Below are 16,879 nucleotides of genomic sequence, written 5' to 3'. Positions count from 1 at the left end.
GTTGATGTTGTTGAAGGACAAAGGAGTACTAATTAAGGTACATAAGAGGTTCCCCACCAACCCATTTCATTATAAAGATAGCTACAAAGAATATGAGGGGTTTCAATAAAGTATATAAGCAAAGGGAGATGAAGGTGTTCTTAGAGGTGAATAAGATAATAGCAATTATTGAACATAGAGTTCAAGATACTAAAGTAAAAGATATAATAAATAAGGTTGCAATTAGTTAGAAATAGTGATCAAATGTTTTATCAAATGGCAGAGGGATAATGTGGATTGTGTGGGATCATAATAGTAATATGTTCACGACTCTACAGAGTCACATACAATTCATACATGGGCTAGTACAAAGTATTATTTTTACCAATCAGTTTGCTTTCACTGTTGTGTATGGGCTTCACACAATTGCTCATAGATATGATTTGTGGGCTGCTTTAAATGAGTTGAAGGAACATATGAACATGCCTTCGCTAATTATGAGGGATTTCAATGCAATAAAGGATATGGATGACAGAGTCAATGGAACTACAATTCAGGATAATGAAGTTAAAGACTTCGGCGATTTTATAGAAGATTGCAGAATAACTGAATTGCTAACTGTAGGAAAATCTTATACATGGACCAATAGCCATGTGTATAGCAGGATTGATAGGGCTCTAATAAATGCTCAATAGATGATGGATATGCCTCATATTCAAGTCCAAGTGATTGTTCCTTACTTCTCAGACCATTCTCCCCTAAGTATAGAGCTGGAAGTAACAATGGATAACATGAAAAGCCTTTTAAATTTTACAATTGTTTAGCTGAACATCCAAATTTTGGTCAATTGGTACAAGAAGGATGGCAAAACAAGAGTGTTGATATGAAAGGTATTTGGCAAAATTTAAAGATTATGAAATCTGCTTTAAAAGGCTAGAATAGAAAAGAGTTTGCAGATACAACTACAAAGGTTAAAAAGATGAGAGAGGAGTTGGCAACCATTCAAGCACAAATGAGAAACACCACCTCAAATGTTAATATGTGTGAAGCTGCAAAAGCTATTAGACAAAAGCTTGAGAAATGGAGTATGATAAAGGAAAGTATCTTCAAGAAGAGGTCAAGGGTACAGTGGCTTAAACTGGGGGATTCTAACACAACTTTATTCTTTGCCAGCATGAAAGGAAGAACCTCACAAAATCAGATCAGGCTCCTCACAGCTGAAGATGCAAATATAATAAGAACTACAGTAGGCATCGAGCAAGAAATAGTGGGCTTTTACAAGAGATTTCTAAGGATTTCATCTAGTAGCCTGCCTGCGATTGATCCCACTGTGATGAGGAAAGGACCGGTCTTAACAAGAAATCAACAGCTACAACTAATCTCACCTTTCACTAGTGATGATATGTTCAAATCACTGCAGGGGATTGATGACTCAAAGGCTCTAGGGGGAGATATTTTTAATGCATACTTTTACAAGAAAGCATGGACTATAATTGGGGAGGATGTAACAGCAGCAGTCCTAAACTTCTTCAATGGGAACAAAATGTACAAACCAGTTAACAGCACCTCAGTCACCCTGATTCCTAAAGTGAAGAACCCAGCTTCAATCAAACAGTATTGACCTATCTCATATTGCATTATTCTTTATAAGCTCATATCTAAGATGCTAACAAGTCGACTGCAACTAGTGATGGACTATTTGATTGATAAGAGCCATGCATCTTTTGTACCAGGAAGTATGTTGAATGAAAACATCTTACTAGGACATGAACTTATGAAAGGCTATGGAAGGAAAGGAACTTCACCCAGATGTATGATCAATATAGACATGTAGAAGGCATATGATTCCCTGGAATGGGTGTTTCTTGAACATATCCTCACAATAATAGATTAATATACCATCCCAGTTCCTCAAATAGATTATGAGTTGTGTCACCACAGTGTCCTAATCCATTATGATTAATGGCAAACCAGTAGTTCCTTTTGATGCTAAACGAGGAGTCAGACAAGGAGATTGCCAGATATGAGAAGTTAAACATAGTACAACTAAGTTTTGCAAATTATCTACTCCTATTTTGTAGGAGTGACCTAGTGTCTACAAAAATGTTATATGATTGCTTTCACTAGTTTTCCAACTCATCTGGTTTGATTGCAAATCAAGAGAAAAGTTGTATATATTTTGGAGGGGTGCCAATAGACATACAACATCAAATTTTGCATAGGCTGGGGTTCTCCATGGGGTCTCTCCCTTTCAGATACCTTGGAGTACCATTAGGTACAAAAATATTATCAGTGACTCAATGTCAACACCTGTTAGATAAGATGTTGGCAAAGGTTCATCATTGGACAGCAAAATTCCTATCTTATGTAGGAAGATTACAATTGATCAAGAGTGTTATGATTGTTATTCAATCCTTTTAGTCACAGATCTTTCCACTGCCAAAACACAATCATGATGAAGATTGAAACTATTTGCAAGAGATTCTTATGGACAAGGAAAGTTGAAAGCAGCAAGAAGGCACTGGTAGCCTGGAAGCAACTCTGTTGGACTAAGACTGTAGGTGGAATGAATATTACTGATATTATTGCATGGAATAGAGCAGCAATTCTTAAACACCTATGGAACTTGTGCAAAAAAAAGGATCGATTATGGATACAATGGATGCACACATACTATATAAAGCAAGGAGAAGCATGGACTGTCAAAGCTAAGCAAGCATCATGGCTAACTCAAAAGATTCTAGGTGCTGCCAAGTACCTAATTGAAGCAAATATTAGAGTGGAAGAGGTGATGGCTGCAGATTGTTATTCCATCAAAGACATATACAACAAACTTAGGGGAGAATTTCCAAAGGTTGCATGGAGGAAACTATTGTATAGCAATGATAGCTGCCCTAAATGGATCTTTATCGTATACATAGCCATACATGGTAGGCTATACACCAGGGATAGGCTTATCAAATGGGGTATCTTAACCAATCCAATTTTCTCCTTGTGTGAAGGAGCTGACGAGGATCATGAACACTTATTTTTCGAATGCAACTACTAAGCGGCTATATGGAAGAAACTACTATAATGGGCTAGAATAAACAGAGATATTAAAGGATGGACTGGGGAGATCAGTGGGGCTACACAGTTTGCATCAGGTATGAGATCATCAGCAGCCATATACAGAATGCTACTAACGTGCATTGTATACCACTTATGGCAAGAGAGGAATTGGAGAACTTTTCCTATTCAGAAGATGAAAAGTGAGGACATGGTCAAATTAATAATTCAAGAGGTCCATTGAGGAGGGAGTTTGAAATCCAACTTAGTGAATAGACTACAGAATCTAAACTTCTATCCGTAGATAGTTTTCTTGTATTTCATTAGATTTGGTGTTGATTAGTTTACCAAGACCTTCTATAGTTGGGGCTGCATGTCCATTTATAGAATAATAGTGAAGGGTTTCCGTTATACTTGTACATATTTTTTCTGATAATAAAAATTTAAATTACCAAAAAAATTATAAAAATTTCAATTCAACTATGTTGCAAAATCATTGTGCAAGTACAATTATTTGTCAAGCTGATAAAACTCTTAAGGTACATGATTTTACTCTCACAAAAAGAGCATAAGCCGTGAAAGAATTAAGAAAATAGAGCAAAATCCATTATAATATAGTATTAAAAGTCAAATTGCTAAAAATGCTAAGTTGAAACAATAAGAAAGTAACATAAGACAAAAGGTATTCAAAAGAAGTTGTCATTATCATTTTTCTTTCTATTTATATTCATTCCAATAAATTATAGCTTAGTATAATTTTAATTTAGTATTACATTATTTTTTATAATTCAATATTAGGTATTTAAGACTTCATATTGTTATTTATCAATATTTTTCTACGGGCTTGTGATGACCCAATAAGTCATCTAGAGTTTTAACCCTTAATTCTGTATTTTGAAACCTCAAATAACTCCTTTTAACCTTCCTAGATTTACGTACGCAGTTCGTGTCTTTTTCTGCAAGGATTTTATGTGAAAAATTATTTAAAATGTGAATTTGTGCCTTAGAAATTTATTTAAGTTGATTTCGGTCAACAGTTTGAACAAACGGACTCGGGTTCGTATTTTGATGGTCCCAGTGAGTCCGTATCATGATTTGAGACTTGGGCGTATGCCCGGAATCGAATTCGGAGGTCTCTAACTCGTGTTATCGCAATTTGCTAAAAATTAGAAGTTTAAAGGTATAGAGAATTTATGAATTTGACCAAAGTTTGACTTTATTGCTACCAGGTCCAGATTCTAGTTTCAGAACTTGGTATAGGTTCATTACTATATTTATGACTTGTATGCAAAATTTGGTGCAAAACGAAGTTGATTTGACGTGATTCAGACGTTCGGTTGTTAAAATAAAAATTCTTAAGTTTCATTGAAAATTTCATTCATTTTGGTGTCTGATTCCTAGTTTTAGATGTTATTTTTATATTTTGATCGTGCAAACGAGTTCGTATGATGTTTTAGGACTTGTGTGCATGTTTTGTTTGGAGCCCCAAGGACTTGGGTGAGTTTCGGATAGGCTATGGGGTAAATTTAGTGTTCTGGTGTAGGTCTCGCATTTGCGAGATTTGCCTCGCATTTGCGAGCACGGGCAGACTTGAGGATAGGTAAAAATCCGCATTTGCGAACTTGCCATTTCCTCTTATGCGAAGGCAGAATCGCATTTGCAACTTAGCATGGTCCTTAGCAATCTTCGCATCTGCGAAGAGGTGGTCCGCATTTGCGAGTGCTAGGGGTTCGCATTTGCCACCAAAAACCTCGTATTTGCGATGACTGGGTTTCTGAGAGGAGTTCACATTTGTGACCTCTTCTCGCAATTGCGATGTTCGCAATTGCGAACAAAATATCACAATAACGACATCCGCAACTGGTTAAAAACTGAGATAGACGGGATTTTGCTCATTCTTTCAAATTCTCAACCCTAGAAACCATAGAGGCAATTTTCCCAAGAGTCTTCCTTCCTCAATTCATTGGTAAGTGACCTTAGTCTACTTTCTTTCATTTACCCATTGCATTTCATAAGTTTTCATCATTAAACCTAGGATTTTAATGGTGGAAATTGGGAATTTGGGTAGGATTGAGAATTTTTGTAAAATTGAAATTTAGACCTCAAATTGAGGTCGGATTTCGAAAGTAATTACATAACCGGGCTCGAGGGTAAATGGGTAATCGGATTTTGATCCGAATTTTGGGTTTTGACCCAGCGGGCCCGGGGTTACTTTTTTGTTGACTTTTTCAATAATGACCGAAATTGAACCTCTTTCATTCATGGGTAGTTCCCAAGGCTTATTTTGAATTGTTTGATTAATAATTTACTAGATTTGATTAGTTCGGAGGCTTGTTCAAAAGGCAAGGTCGTAGTTGGATTTTGAGTCAATTGCGAAGCGAGGTAAGTGTCGTGATTAACCTTGACTTGAGGGATTAGGGCTTATTTGCCTATTTGTTACGTTTTTAAATGTGTAGGTACAATGTATATGTGAGGTGACGAGTACCTATGCATTGTTGTTGGGTTAAAGCATGCGGGTGGGACTTGTTTTCTTGTAATTTATTGTCTTCTTTGATTATGATATCCATGCTTAGACTAGTTTATTACGTAATTGATCGTTATTTCCGCATTTATGAACTATTCATGATGATTGAGTATTTTTGGAAGTTGAGGTTCGGTAATTTGGAACCGTTATTGACGTAAAGTTTATTCTTGCTTATTCTATCTCTCAAATATTTATATTCATTGCTACATGGTAAGGGAGAGTGTTAAACCATGAAGGGTAATGCCGTGTCATTTATTGCTTCATTTACTGATTAATACATAGTGAGAAAGAGAGTTAAAGCATGAAGGGTGATGTCGGGCCATATTTATGGTTTCATGAAAAGGTTAAAATAAAAGCACGAAGGGTGATGCCGTGCCATTATTATTATTTCATGGTGAGGTTGGGAGTAAAAGCACGATGGGTGATGCCTTGCCATCTTTATTCATTATGTTTATCCGTTTTCATTAGTTGATAGTTTAGTTGACTCTCTTATGTTGTCATTTCTTGTTGTAGTTACCGTATCTTGTACCCTATTTCGCATGTCCTCTCCCAATTGTACATGTTTAATCTCTATTTGTTATTATGTTGCACGTATACCTTCGTTTGTACAGGTTTAATTATGTGGGTGTCCTGTCATAGGCTCGTCACTACCTCGTCGAGGTTAGGCTCGACACTTACGGAGTACATTGGGTCAGTTGTACTCATACTACACGCTGCACTTGTTGTTCAGATTTTGGTACTGGTCCCAGCTATACATGAGGCGCATTAGCTCGGATTGGCATATTTGGAGAGTTGAAGTAGATCTGTTGGCATCCGCAGACCTTGAAGTCCCCTTCCTCTTCCCTTATTTACTGTTCATTTCATTTGAAACAATTGTATTTATTTCGGACTCTACTTGTAGAACCTCTAGAAGCTCGTGTACTTGTGACTCCAGATGTGGGTTGTATTTAGATATGCTGGTTATTATGCTACTTCGTACTTTATTTTAGTTTCATCTCAGTTTAATTGGTTTATTTATTTGAACTGTTTTAAGAAATTGGTTTAAGAATTTCTCTAACGTTGGCTTGCTTAGCGAGTGAAATGTTAGGCACCATCACGGGCCCGAAGATGAGAATTTCGGGTCGTGACAGTTGGTATCATAGCATTAGGTTGCCTAGGTCTCACGAGTTATGAGCAGGCTTAGTAGAGTCTAGAGGATCTGTATGGAGACGTATGTACTTATCTTCCAGAGGCTATGGAGTTTAGAAACAATATCACTTCTATTCTTCTATGTCGTGCGATTTTATTCTATCAATGATAATTGAACTCTTCTATTCTTGTTCTCTCGCAGATGGCGAGAACACGTACAACATCTTCAGCTGGACAGCATCTGGAGCCCCCAGTGGCAGCTCCTACGAGGGGCAGGGGTCGAAGCCGAGATCGCGCCAGAGGCCGAGGCAGAGCTCAACCTAGAGCTCGAGCAACAGCACCACCAATAGAGCCTCAGGTGGATTTTGATGAGGAGGTTCCAGCTCAGACTGTACATATTGGACCAGCTCAGGTCCCGTAGGGGTTCATAGCTACTCCAGTGCTTCAGGACGCTCTAGTCTATTTGGTGGGCGTTATGGAGAGTGTGGCCCAAGCCGGTACTTTCCGCTAGCACCCGCCATCTCTCAGGTTGGGGGGTGCAAAGACTCCCGCTACTCACACTCCGGAGCATATGGCTCCCCAGTATCATACTCCAGTAGCCCCGCTGGTTAGAGCAGTTCAGCCGGTTGTTACGGCACAGGCCGGTGATAGGCCCGCCATGTCTTCTGAGGCTTTATTGAGATTGGACAAGTTTACCAAGCTCTTTCCAGTTTACTTCAGTGGTGCACCTTCTGAGGACTCACATGATTATCTTGACCACTGCCATGAGGTACTGCAGAACATAGGTATAGTGGAGACCAATGAAGTCGATTTTGCTGTGTTTTAGATGACGGATTCTGCCAAAAGGTGGTGGAGAGATTATATATTGACCAGACCAGCTGGGTCGCCTGCACTTACTTGGGACCAATTCTCACATCTATTTCTAGAAAAATTCTTCCCTGTCATACTAAGAGAGGATTACCGCAAGCAGTTTGAGCGTCTCCGGCAGAGCAGTATGACCGTTACTCAGTACAAGACTCGTTTTGTGGATCTAGCTCGTCATGCCCTTATCTTGCTTCCTACTGAGAGGAAGAGGGTGAGGAGATTTATTGATGAACTCACCTACACTATCAAGGGGCGATATTTCCTTGCAGACGGGGGCAAATGTTGCTAGACAGATCGAGATGGTACTTGCTCAGGAGAGGGGACAGGGGTCTGATAAGAGGCCTCGTCTTTTTGGTGGGAGTGGTGCCTCATCTGGCGACAGGGGTACGTTTGGTAGAGGCCATCCTCCCAGGTTGTTTCAGTCATCGCTCCAGACGTCTCACAGTGCTTCTGGTAGTCGCGACCCTTATGTGTCTCATCCCGACCAGCTAGCCTATAGTTCACCATTAGCTCCTATTAGTGCACCTCCGCTCCAGAGTTTTCAGGGTGGTTACCAGGTCGAAAGGGTTAGTTCCATGATCAGCAGTCACAGCAGCTGAGGGCTTGTTATACTTGTGGTGATTTGAGGCATATTACTAGGTTTTTTCCTCGGGCACCGGGCATCACACAACAACAGGATTCTCGTGCAATGGTTCCGACATCGATCGCTTCACCGCCCGCTCAGCCAGCCAGAGGAAAGGGGTCAGGCAGCCAGAGGTGGAGGTCAGACCGTTAGAGGTGAAGGTCAAGCCGTTAGAGATGAAGGCCAGCGAGTTAGAGGCCTTCCCAGAGACGTGGTTCAGAGTGGTGGGGCCCAACCCCGATGTTATTCTTTTCGAGCTAGACAATATTAATTATTACATTATTTTAATTATAAATAAATAGTAAATGTGAAAACTAATAAAATATCACAGTAAAAGTATTTCACTTGATAATTTAATAAAGAAAAAGCAGGGAGCAAATAAGTTATTTGATGACTACGACTCATATCCTTTATTTCATAGAGATTATTTCGCACATGCATTAAAAATTAACATAGCAATTAAAATTTGGTTAAACAATACGATATAATGTGCTCTAAGATCATCATATATTTTTTAATATTATCCGCGCATCGCGCGGGTTCTAATACTAGTAATTCATTATGTTTAGGAACTTATATTTGTTTTCTTTAATATTTGTTCAATAACTCAAACACATTGTTTATTTCACTCACAAAATTCTAAAAGATTAAAAGATTCAAATTCTTCAGTTTGTTTTATTATCTTTGAGCAACTATGGTAAGAGTATTTTTTCTGTTATTTGATTATAGTATTTACTGACAAAGATAATAATAATTTCAAAAGATATTCCACACCTCATAAATCATAATAAGACATATAAAGACTTCTGCAATTCTGTGGAATATGAGTTTTGTTTATTTAGTTAGCCTAATGAGATTAACAGCCATCATTTTTAGGCAGTTATATTTTTTTTTTATATTTGTTCAATAACTAAAATACAATATTTAATAATATTTACGTAATTTTTAAAAATTATGTACTCATTGATATAGATACACTCTCAAAGTATGTAACCTGAGACTAGAACTACTAATTTCAAAAAGAGCTTAACTCATATTCATCAATGGTGTAATATTTTTTTCACTTTTAGGTCTTCTTTATCTGTTGTAGCAAGTTACTTATTTTTTTTTAATATTATAAATTTTACTTTCTTTGAAGGATTATTTATAGATATCTTTTAGGTAATTAAATTGTGTAAAGATTTCTTATTTTCACGCGCTTGATGGTGGAATAAGATAGTGAATTATATCTTTCTTTTCATGTTTTTGCAAATTTAAATTGAAGCTTAATACTTGTAATGTCAAATTTAATCGAATGCATGTTTCAAAGATAAAATATTTTTCGTATATATACAAAATTTTAAAGTTTTTTCTATAGCAAGTAGATTTTCCTATTTACAAGAAGTAATTTTTTGTAGATTCTCTTATTTACAGGAAATAACTAAAGTTTTTTTTTATAAAATAGATACAAATTCGGTAAAAAGCTACAATTATTATACAGCTTGAATACAATTTTTTGTTAAAATGAATATGCTCAAAAGCTTCAATTTACATACAACTTATACATAAAAGAATTTGGGACAGAATCTGGTCAAAAAGCTATATTTAACATACAACTTATACACAACTTGTATAAAATTATTTAGTTGTATATATTTTGTATACCGTTTGTACACCCATCATCAAAATATATACAATTTATTTATGTCTTCTTCTTCGAGTTACAATCTGAATTTCCAACAAAAGCTAACTCGAATCATCAATAAATTTCCTTAAAATTGAGATATAAACTTCAAAGGATATTCTCAATCATTTGCAAGAATATTCAATCCAAACGAATAATAATTTTGTAAAATTTAATTTTCGAATTTAAAGTTTCAAACCTTTTTAATAGCAATCTTTTATGTTTAACGTTTGCCATTCACTCTTAATTGTTTCCTTTTACCAAAAGAATAATAATCTATATCTATCTATCTATCTATCTATATATCTATCTATCTATCTATCTATCTATCAATCAAAGTATGAATACAAAATTGATAGACCAAAATAATCGTAACATTGATTAAGCTTACCATAAATCAATTGGTTATTTTGGTAAAAAAAAATACTGAAATAATTATGGAATCATAAATAAATTTGGTCCTCTATCATTGTTAGAATCAAATTGTTAACATTATCCCATGGATAAATAAACGGGTCAAATTTATTGCTACACTTCATTCAGGAAAATATCGAATCCTATATGTGCTGTGTTTAAAAATCCTTTTGTATTTAATTTGAAGCTAGCGTGAGTAGTAATTAATATACAAACAGGAAGAATCACTATTAAAAAACATAATTTTGAATAATTTAAGGAAAGACCAAAGTCCTATTTTTGATAACCTAAAAATTCTGAAATGGAATGTCATTGAACAATCCAAGTCTACAACGAAATTATTTTGCTAAATGAGTCCCAAATTAGCTAGGATACCTTGACGATCTTTTTGCAAAAAAACAAAAAATAGAAAATATATATTCAACGCTACAACAAGCTAATACCGAGGGTTTTATCGAAAATAATCTCTCTCCCTTTATAAGGTAGGGGTAAGGTCTGAGTACACATTACCTTTTCAGATTCCACGTATCAAATTTCACTGAATTTGTTGTTGTTGTTGTTATAAGATAAAACATTTGTTTATGAAAAAAAAATCTATAAATGACTCGTGTTTGGAAAGGATTTAGGGGTTTGATCATTCTTGGGATAGGAAAAAATCTAAAAGAAAAAAGGGAGCTGCATATTATTTTAATGTAGGTTTAGTTTTAAAATATGTATTTACATTGGTATATAAACTTTATAGGACTATTTGATTAACGGTAGTGAACATACTATTATATATTCAGAGAATTAAACATAATTTTTCACGAAAAGTCTTTCTTTATTTTGTCTTTTTTACTTTTACCAAGAAATTAAATTATATAGAATTAATTGATTTAATTCTATAGCCGTTTGTAAATCTATAGTTAAGAATAAGGAAATTTGGGATCACTAGCGTTTATCATCTTATTATACTACATTTTCTTTTAAAGAGCGTGCTTCAACTCATCATTGATTTATCTCTATGTTTGATTTTTTAAAATTTAAAATATTTTGACTTATCTGTTCTTTTATGAAACTGACCAGTTTATGCTAGAAAATGACAGTTGACTGATAGTTGTTAAATACATTAAATATTTTTTCTGAAAATTTAAATTAATCTCAATGGTTTTCACATGTATCTTACGTAACATACACTTGTAAGTAATATCTACTCTTTTTCAAATTAACTCTCAATACTCTTTTTTTACTTTAAAAAATTAATTATTGTACTACATATATGTTCTGCGATTGCAATTATTTTTTGGAATATATATGCAGTTAAAATTAGGGGTGTACATAGGTCTGGTTGGTTCGCATTTTGCAATTATCAAACCAAACTAATTATGTCGGGTTATTAAATCTAAAGACCAAACCAAACCAATAAACTCGGGTTTTTCAATCTCGGTTTTCTCGGGTTTTCGAGTTATTCGGGTTTTTTCTCCGATAAAATCTTCGTAGCACAAAACATATAACTTGTGCTCCAAATATTTCTTTAATCCTAGTAAGATACAACTATATAAGGTATTTTCCAAGAAAATAATACAAAATATGAGATGTGTCATGGCAATATCCTAAAATATTCAACAATAAAGTTAATAAAATCACGTAATACAAATATTGCTAATTAAAAAACCATAATAAAAATAAACATAATCTAAAATTACTAAGTCATGCTAAAATAAGTAGACTAATAAGGGAGTATTAATTATATGATTAAATGCTAAAGAAAAATAAAAATAGGTTATGCAATTTTATCTAAATTATTTCAAAACAAAAAATAGATATTCAATACATTGTCATTCCTAGTATTAAATTGAATGTCTTTTATTAGCATTAGTATTGATTTGATTTTGGTTTAGGCTTTTGTTAGCATTATTTGAGTTACTAATATTAATGGCTATAAAACGTATTGGAACATTCAAAAGTTCTAAGTTCAACCTTGAAATAATACCTTAAAAGATAAAATTATGAAAAAGTTTAAGAAATATTTATAAATTACATCACAATAAGTATATTTATATATTAAATATATCTAAAATTTCTATATATGTAATGTCGGGTTGGTTTGGTTTCGGTTTAACTTTCTTTAGTTAAAACCAAACCAAACCAATTATGGTCGAGTTTTTTTTTCCAACACCAAACCATGGTCGGATTTTTTTTTCCGATTTGACTCGGATTATCGGGTTGGTGATGTTTGTCGGTTTTCTTTGTACACCCCTAATGTAAATAGTTAACCTTAACGCAAGCATCAGTAGCTGATTCTCGACTTGAACTTTCGTGACCTATTATATGGAAATCATTGAATATTTTTTCGTTTAACACGTGAGAGTTGTTAATTTTACTCATTCGTTCAACCCAAATCAGAGAACAACTCACAATTCTCTATATTAAGATCGAGCTAAGACTATGGTACAACTAGTTGGTAGCGTTTCAATGAATAATTTGTCCCTAGGTAAATGCATGTTTTTTTGTAGTGACGTCCCTTGATACACCTTCAATAATCATTTATTAAACATTAATTCCACATCCCAGATAGTAAAATCAATCGCATCCACTTTTAATGCATTCAATATTCATTGTCTACACCTATAGAATAACATACTTATTTAAAGGCCTACGTAAGATAATTTAGACCATATAAGACGAACAACGAGCTTATTTAACTGATGAATGCACATTGTGCATCGAAATGTTATGATGAGTTAATACAGCTAAAAATTTTGCGTATTATCAACTTAATCGTCTTCTCTACTTTGGAAGGAATTTGGGTCTCTTACATATTAACAATTGTATCTTGTAAAGTAGTGATATTGTGAAAACGTTATACAATCATTAAATTAAACTTCCTAGTTTTCCTAACATGAGAATTAGCTCTCTTGAGCTCTAAGCTGAAAAGAATCATAAGATCACTTCAAAAACAATAACACAGAGATAGTAAACGGCAGTACGATACGTAAATCATTTTGTATTTACGCATGATTCGGAAAATTAAAGGGAAGCATCTTCTAGGAGTGTGGTATAGACGGATCCTCTAGGAGTGTGATATAGACGGCTTACCTTAATTCCACGACTTCAACTTTCAACACCATTACGAGTTTCAAGTCCTAGCTAATTAGAGATTAAGATCACAAACTCAAGAGAATGAGTAATTTCTTTGTCTTAAAAAAAAAATTCTTTGGTTTGAAATTGCCGGTTAACTCTTATCGGAAATTACGGATCGTCAAGTTCTGCTTTTTAACATCTTCAAAATATATGACCATTGACTTACTCTAATTAGACCTCTAGTGATACGACATTGACGACCTACTTCCTATACGCTTAACCTTCAGTTCGACCTTCTATATATGTATCATGGTAATTGTGTGTCAATTCTCCTTCCCTGAGCTGCTCAGAACCCATTTAATATCATAATATCTAATCAAAAGTTGCGGTGATATACATAGCAGATAAAATGGTGCACTTTCAATAGGTTATCTGATCTACTCTCTCCCCTCGAAGAAAAATCCAAATAAAAGACTAACCGCTTTCTAATTCTCTAAAAAGGACAACTCACTGCACAAAGCTAAGCTACAATACGTAACTTTTTAGTACGTCAGTGGCTATCAAGATCGCTTGTTAAGTAGCGACCTTAACAAGGGCAGCTTGGTGCATGAAGCATCATGCATTTATGGAAGGTCCGAAAAAAGGTCATACCCCAACAGATATGATGTAGGTAGTCTACCACGATGCGAGCATTAGTGGTTTGAACTCTTGACCTATAGGTCACACATAAATAACTTTACAATGCTCCAGAGCTCCCCTTCTCCCTTTCTAATTTTCTATATAGTGAAAATAACTTAGCCTCGTCTAGTTTAGAAACAAGTAATGCAGGGATTAATAATGTAAAATTAAAATTCAAAGATTATATATAATACAGGAATTATTTTCTATTGAATGTTTATTTGTATGATAAGTATTATAAATTGTATATTTTGAATATGTTTTCATTTATTTCACAAATAGAATATTGATTACTGCATGAAAGGTTATTCTAGTCATTTAATTATTTTAATTCAGAAATTTTTATTTTATATTTCTACTTCACATTTTATCTCGCATAAATAAACATAAAACTTAACGTGAAAAAGAAAAATAAAAACCCAAAATTATATGAGTCTTTCTAAGTTGTTATGTGTAAAAGAAAACATATTATTGCATAAACAATACGGAGTACTATTTAATTTTATATGAAAATTACTTTTTCTACTACTCCCAACCAGAAGTGATGTTATAGTTTATGGCTTTTCCAGAAATATCACAAGTGAAGTTTAGTTATTTTTCCTTTACATTTCACTTTTAGAGACTAAAAAGGTGAAAATATTAATTGCGTTAGCCCAAATTTTAGTTTTTACCGTCACGTACCTGACCGCACGAAATTAGAGTTGGGGAATTGATGTCACGTGACCTCATTGAACCGTCACCTACTGCTAGTCACGTGCCATACTAACTGACAGATCTATCACTAGCTTTCCCCTTTGGCCCCATTTTCCAATCAGCATGACGTGTACTCAAAATGGGTCCCACCATAGTGCCACGTGGAATAGAATTTCCAAAGATTGACGGTGATAGTGATCACCTGAGATGATATCTAGTTAATGAATTAAAATTTACTGATTTTTTCGATTTGATAGTCTAGTCACTAGTGCAAAGGACACGTGGTAACAGACTTTAGATTATTTTGTTTTCTCTAACTTATTTTTTGTTGCTAAGAATGGAAAAGTTTTATAGGAAAAGGAAGTTCAAATTATATTTTTATAAATATTAATTCGTTGACAAAATACATAAGTTACCCTGTGATTTATGGACCAAATTCATATTACACACTTTTTACGAACAAGAATTATCTTACACACTTAACATTTCTAAAGTGTAGCTAAGACACACCACTTTTTTTAAAATATGTGTGATATCACGCACCAATAAAATCGTGACATGTGTCCCCACTCAAAGAAAAATACTAAATTTACACCCCAATTGATAATATTTTTAAAAGAAAAAAAGAAAGAAAAAAAAAAAGAAAACAAACCCCTCTCCCCCACGTCGACTTCATTCCTCCTCTATTTCAAGTTGAAAATGCGAAAAAATGGACACCCTTTCATGAGTTCAAGAAAAGATCTTTTTATTCGGCCTAGCGCTTTGCTACAGGAAAAAAAATAAAGGAAAAGTAAAAAGTGATGGTGCTTTTATTAAATAATATAAAGTGTATAAATGTCATTGTATATTAAAGTTGTTAGAGAGTTAGTTAAGCTTAATGTCAGAAGTTAGTTAAAAGTCGGAATACACTGTTAATGAAACGTGTATGAAGGGAACAATGAAATGTAATTTCTACAAACTTCTAAGAAATGAAATCATCTCATTCATTTTGGCTAATCTTTATTCTCTCAAACGATTGCCTCCTCTTCTTCTTCTTCTTCTTCTTCTTCTTCTTTTCTCTGTGTCCTTTATTTTTCTAAATTTTTACTCACTATTATGTGAATTATTTTATGGTATCAGAGCTCACTAGCTAAAAATTCATAGCTTATATATCGATCCTAGCTATCAGTTCATATCTCTATGTTCTTTCTCTACTAAAATTAGTATCAGATCTGTTCAAATCTTGAATTAGCAAGGAAAAAATGGTGATAACTGATGACTCGCTGGGTCAAAATCCAGGAACTCAATTCACTACTGAACGTACAACTCAATCTACAAGGAATCAAGTAAACCAAGCTAATGGGATTGATTATAATCATCCTCTATTTCTGTCTCCTGTAGATGTGAGTGGAATTCAGATCATATCATTTCAATTGACTAGGATTGAAAACTACTCTATTTGGTTTAGGTCTATGCGAGTTGCCTTGTTAGGGAGAAACAAGCTTGGTATGGTTAATAGCACATGGAAGAAAGAAAGATTTTCAGAAATTATGTGGAATCATTGGAAAAAAGTGAATGTGATCGTGCTTTCTTGGATCATGAATTCTGTGGCAAAAGTTGGAGGAATCATGTACGCATCTAGTCCACAAGTGGTCTAGGAAGATCTTGCTGAAAGTTTAACAAAGTGGATGGCTCAAGAACTTTCAATCTACATAAGGAAATAGCTACTCTATCACAAGGTACAGCTTCGGTTTCTGTGTATTTTTCAAAACTGAAGAATCTATGGGAAGAATTTGAAGGCTTGGTGCCAGCACGTGGGTGTGATTGCCCAAAATCAAGGGAATTTGTGAGTTACTTGCAGAAATTAAAGTTGTATCAGTTCATGATGGGATTGAACGATTCATATTCTCAAGTTAGGATTGAGATTCTAATAAGAGGTCTCACTCTTACTATTAATCAGACATATGCCTTAATTGTGAGTGATGAGGGACAAAAACCTATTCCTGCTATCACAAGAATTTTGGGAGCTTATCTAACAGACCAAATGGGAAGTTTTGAAGCTGCAATGTACTCTAATGCTAGAGGAAATCAAAATCAAAATCAAAATCAAAGATTTAGAAGAAATTATAATGATACATACTGTGAATTCTGTAAGATGAAGGGACATAGCAAAGAAAACTGCTACAAGATAGTTGGATACCCTGTAGAGTTCAAGAACAAAAAA

The sequence above is a fragment of the Nicotiana tabacum genome, chromosome 22, assembly GCF_000715075.1.
Source record: "Nicotiana tabacum cultivar K326 chromosome 22, ASM71507v2, whole genome shotgun sequence".
Classification (NCBI taxonomy): Eukaryota; Viridiplantae; Streptophyta; class Magnoliopsida; order Solanales; family Solanaceae; genus Nicotiana; species Nicotiana tabacum.
Note: the sequence above shows the minus strand (reverse complement) of the source record.